At 30.2% G+C, this 5537-nt stretch overlaps 1 long non-coding RNA gene across 1 annotated transcript in view; it reads right to left on the bottom strand.

The window, feature by feature from the left end:
• Positions 1 to 488: 488 nt before the first annotated feature.
• The window catches only part of LOC122271949 (uncharacterized), an 8151-nt gene continuing 3102 nt past the window's right edge, over positions 489 to 5537 (bottom strand). The window contains exons 2-3 of the long non-coding RNA XR_006226689.1: positions 1969 to 2071; positions 489 to 699 (exon numbers count right to left, since the gene is read on the bottom strand). This is a non-coding gene — a long non-coding RNA (uncharacterized lncRNA). The remainder of the gene's footprint in view (positions 700 to 1968; positions 2072 to 5537) is intronic.

Raw genomic sequence — 5537 nt, 5'->3', positions numbered from 1 at the left:
CAAAACTTTATGGTGTTGTTACTTTCGTTTGATAAACCCTCCAAAACATACATCGATTTTATTTTTACAGAATTGACTTAAAATTTAGAATTTTTTTCTGGCGAGGAAAAAAAATTTTAGCAGCTTAAATTTACATAATATTTATTTTTCATAACCTGCTTCAATATAAAAAAAAATAAAATCTATATAAAGATACAACTATCAAAATATTAGATTTTTGTCTGGTTTTTAAAATAATGGATCTTTAAATGCATGAATGTTCATAATTAGACAGCGATATACTATTAATATACTAAAACAAGAATTTGAGGTGTTATTTTCTTTTCTTAGATATAACACTTTAAACCATACTTGTATTTCTCCTTTCGATCGATGAATTTGTGAATTTTCTACGGGGGAGAGAAATTTTTGTTTTTGAGTTAAAAAAAAAACTTGTACAATATTCATTTTTCATTACCTACTTTATAAAAATTAAAATATTTATAAAATTCAACTATCACACATTGTCTTATGTTCAAAATAATAACTATTAAGTGCAACTGAAGACTTAAGTGAAAACTATGACCGACCTAAAAATTAATCATAAAAATATAGCGCTTATTGAAATAGCTTTCTGCTATGTTACTTACCGGCATGCTGGCTGACATTTTCTGTTGCAATATTTATTTTTTTCAGAAGGAAGAAATAAGGCCTTATTACCTGTTCAAAATAGGAAAAATGATTATTTAAAATATTCCCCTAGAAGACCCAGAGAAATTTGACTTAGCAACTAACAATGTGTTGTACTAATTACTACGCTTACTCTTTGGATTGAAGAATGCCTTAAGCATTGTTTAAAATACTATTTTTCAGACATCTCAACAAATTCTCTCAGAATTCTAAATAAATATAAAATCAAAATTGCCACAAATTATTTCGATGTTGTAGAGGAGAGAGGGCTAATGAGGAACCTGCATGTGTTAGTAATCACATAATTTTGATTACTTTGAATAGTCTATATCTTAAAAAATTAACTCACTTTGTTCAAAATCGACTTGAATTTTTTCAAATCATAACTTAAAATTAACATAAGACGAAATTAGCGTCACGTGCCTCAAATAGAGGCGGAGATTGTTCATGACGTCAGAATTCGAGGGGATGGGCAAACTGATTTAAGCGGAACAAAAACTTGTCACAGGGTGAAGCGATGTTGTTTACAAAAGAGTTTTAATTTAATTTTACTTTTCATAAAATTGTTCTAACATTTTGATATAATGCAGATAGAGAAGGATATTTTGTATTTAGAATTGATATTTCTTATTCAAAAATAACAATTTTATCATTCCGAAGTAAACTGGTTATGTAAACTGGTAATAAGTAAACTAGTTTATGCCTGGTGCAATATTTAAGATTAAGAATGCAAATATTTAAGATCAAGAATTGTAAGTTTTGACTGGAGATGCAAATAATTCTTAACCCCTTATTTATTTACTTTTATTTATTCTTAAAATCTTCTCCCCTGCAAAGCAACAAAAAATAAATAAGTATTCATTTGCAACTATTTTTCTTATCTGTAATTTTAAATTTATTCAATATAATTAACTGGACATGAAAGTTGTATTTTAAATTTCTATGCTATTATTAGCAAAAATGTGTTTGAAAAATGCATTTCGCAAAAAAAAATTCATAAAAAATTTACAATATATATATATATATAAACAGTGTTCGTAGGAATTTTGCATGGAATACATTGGTGAGGCTTCCATGGCAGGGATGTTGGGTTTTGGCACAGCCATGAAAATATGAAAAAGCCACGAATTTTTGCTGCTCCTGATATTTAAACTGTGATGTCTATTTTTGCTATGATGCCATAGTAAAATATCTTTTGCTTTTAAAATAAATATTTATAATGAGCCATTTTATTAAATGATATCAATTCATTCGAAACACATTCAAATCATAAATTTTTTGTAATTAGATTTAACTTACCTGGAGAGCACAATTGCTCCGTATGAGGAGCATACCATATGTCCGTTTTAATGCAACGACCTAGCGATTTCCACCTTTGTAATTTGCAGTACTCGATGCATTCCTATTTTTAAAAAAACTTTCATTTTCGTTCAATCAGAAACAAAATTTTTTTTAAATATTTTGGATTTATTTATAATTTTTTAGGAACTTTCACTTTGAGTCGTGTTCCAAAATATTGACAAATAAAAAAGTAAGAATATTGAATTTGTTCGCACTCGTTTGCATGTAGGTTAAATCCAATGAAGCTACTCCATTGCTTGGAATTTCTGTTATTTTCTTCATCACACTTTTACAATTTATAAGATTTTACTGTATTTTTTAAATTTTATGATGAGAAACAATAAATCTATTCAAAATTAGTAACTTGACATAAATAGAATGTAAGTGTTATGTTTCTTATCTTTAGTTTTTCTGATTTTTGCCAAAGATTTATTAACAGTTTGAAAAGAGGTCTATTGCATCACAAATCTATTGTAAACATTACAAAAATAATAACAATACAGAATAGCGCGGTTTTCATGCTTTGGCGTAAAAATAATAAAATGCGTATATGTATGTAAAAAAATATATGTAAAAAAAATGCGAGGAACTGCAAATTTGACCGTAAGATTTTGAGAAAAGACTTAGCTTTGAGCCCATTTTCGAAGCTTATCATACTAAACTTATTTTCCAATAAATATTTTGTAAGGATTCGTCGAATTTTATTTGTATATAAGTTTATCCTTTGTGTTTCAAAAAATAATTAATCATTTCAAATCCTAAATCATTGTCAAAATTCTGCTTTTATAAATTTTTTTATTAATTTCAATTTCCTATGGAAACAATTCCATCATTAATGACCTCATTTTATGTTGAAAAGAAATAAACTCATTTACAAAAGTTTTTAAATACTACAAACTACATATATTTTAGAGTTAAAGATTTTAAATCTAAAATATATGTAGTTTTGAAATCTGAAATAAATAGGCAATTTTCGGACCAATTTTGATGAGAAAAAAATAAGTAAAACGTAGAGAGAGGTTTAACATAATTTTTACTGTAATTATGAGAACAAACTTTTTCTTTTACGAGTATTTCATTATAAAGGGATAACCTCAAAGGAACCTTCTTAATGATTTCATCAATCCCAGAGTTGAAATCTGTTTGTACGAAAAATTTTATTGTTTGAAAACTAAAACGAGAAACAATTTAACTATTATAATTCGTTTAAGCTATATTATTATTAATTAGTGGCCCCAAGGATAAGGAAATGCGTTGGTATCCCCGTTAACCATACTGTGAATGCATTAAATTATATAGCCTAAATAATTTTTAGCAAAGTAGAGTATATATATATATATACCTTAATTTAAGCTAAACACAAAAAGTGAANCTTCTATATATATATATATATATATAGGAAAATAGATAATTTAAAAGACTTAGGCTGATTAATATAAAAAGGCATTTTATTGCGTAATATGGAGTATGGAAAACAGTGTTCGTGGAATATTTACATTGATGGTCTCCCCATTTCAGGGATGTTTGGCTTTTGGCCCGGATTTAACTAGCCATGGAAATATGTAAAAAGACACGCATTTTTGGCCGTCCCGGGATCTTAAAGGGAGGTTTTGAGAGGGAGTGGTTGCAAGGATCTTCTTATCTTCATGAAACGTCATTCAATTGATAAAATTTAGAGATTTTGATACGCTAAAAGGATAGTGCCTTTCTGGTTCTGGGAAGTTTTTGGGACTATCTTAATGTGTACTTCATCGACGAATTATTGCTCATTAACTTCAGAAAATAATCTTTTATCTAGCCTTATCTGGCTCATCTTTACTTTTTATGGCTCTTTGTGAGAGACCGACTTCTACATCTTAAACATATGTTGTTACATATGGCTTTATTGGAAATATTAATCCATATACAATGTTCAACTTTAAGTGGACTTAAACAGGGAGTAAAAAGGAACAAAATTACAATAACAAACACTGAAAACACATGACAAACACATATTAATACAAAAAGAACACATAGAAAAAAATTAAAGTAAGAAAAAAAATATAAATATAAACAGTGAAGAATGAGGAGTAGTCCTTACAGAGAGTTCATGTGATCTCTGGCATCCCAGTAAAGTTTACACAGATCACCCCGCTCTTGGGATTGTTTGTCCAGTAAAGGGCATACAAGCAAATGGTCTGAGTTCATGGTTCCCGAAATGCAGATTTGGCACTCGCTAGATGGAAGGACACCTATTCTGTTGAGGTGCTCTGCCAAGCAGTCATGGCCTGTTGAGAGTCTGAAGTTTGCCACAGCCTTCTTACGAGGACTGTGACAAAATTTCTCCAACTGTTTTGGATGTTAGCCCAGGGTTTTCCAGTGGAATTTACTGCTTGATTGAGCTTTAGGTTGGTCTTAAGCTTCTCAGAAAATTGTTTTTTAAGGGAGTTTGGTGGAATCGGTTTATTACATTGTGGTTCGAGTGTCCCTTTCTTGGCTAGTTGGTCTGCCTTTTCATTGCCATTGATTCCTACATGCGAAGGGATCCACTGGAACATAATAATTTTGTTGGCATTCTCGAGAAAAATCAAATTATCTCTAATATCTGAAATAGTCTGAGTATCTGAATCATGGTTTATGGCAATTGCCTGGATAGCTGCCTTAGTCGACAAGGATTACTGCTTTAGTGAAGTAATTGATCTTATTCTTAAGGTTTTCCAGGGCTATCGATATAGCGAAGATCTCTGCATCAAAATTTGACATATAGTTTCCCATAGGGGCGCTGTGAGAAAAGAGCTTACTGTGTACTCCTGCTACGGTGCTGTCTTGTATTTTTGAGCAGTCAGTGTACACTCTCGTCCATTCTGGTTCAGGGTATTGCTCTTAGCATGCATAATGCATTATATATATACAGTGGTGGCCAAAAGTGTGGACACTTTTTGAAAGTTTCATGTTTTTCAACTTTGTGTGCTTGTAGAATATATTAATTTTCCCTTAAATACAAACATTTATATATCAAATTGAAGGTAATTTAATGTAGAATTTAATAATAAATACAGTATTACAATATCTGTATTACAAAAAAAGTTATGCAATTAATAGTAAGATCTATCTTAGATTTGCATTTTTTTAAAGTGATACTTACACAATCAATACTTAGTAGGATAACCCTTAATTTTTAAGACAGCTTCACAGTGTCTTTTCATCAAGTGAACGAGTGTTTGGAGTTCATCTTTCGTAATCACATTGTGGCAAGAATCAATTAAAGCTTCAATAAGCTGTCTTTTATTGGATGGACGTTTTTTTCGTACAAGAATTTTCAAACGTCGCCACAAATTTTCAATTGGATTGAGATCAGGGCTGTTTCCTGACCATGGTAATATATCTATGCCTTTATTTTGAAACCATGCTTTGCATACTTTTTCTGTGTAGCATGGAGCTGAATCCTGCTGAAAAATAAATGGTGCGTTGTTGGAGAAGAGATCCCTGATGGAAGGTATCAATTTTGGTTTCAGGGCAGTTTCGATGTATTTTTTGGCATTCAGGAT

Source organism: Parasteatoda tepidariorum, chromosome 9, assembly GCF_043381705.1.
Source record: "Parasteatoda tepidariorum isolate YZ-2023 chromosome 9, CAS_Ptep_4.0, whole genome shotgun sequence".
In the NCBI taxonomy this organism is placed as follows: domain Eukaryota; kingdom Metazoa; phylum Arthropoda; class Arachnida; order Araneae; family Theridiidae; genus Parasteatoda; species Parasteatoda tepidariorum.
Note: the sequence above shows the minus strand (reverse complement) of the source record. Positions and strands in the feature narration are given on the sequence as shown.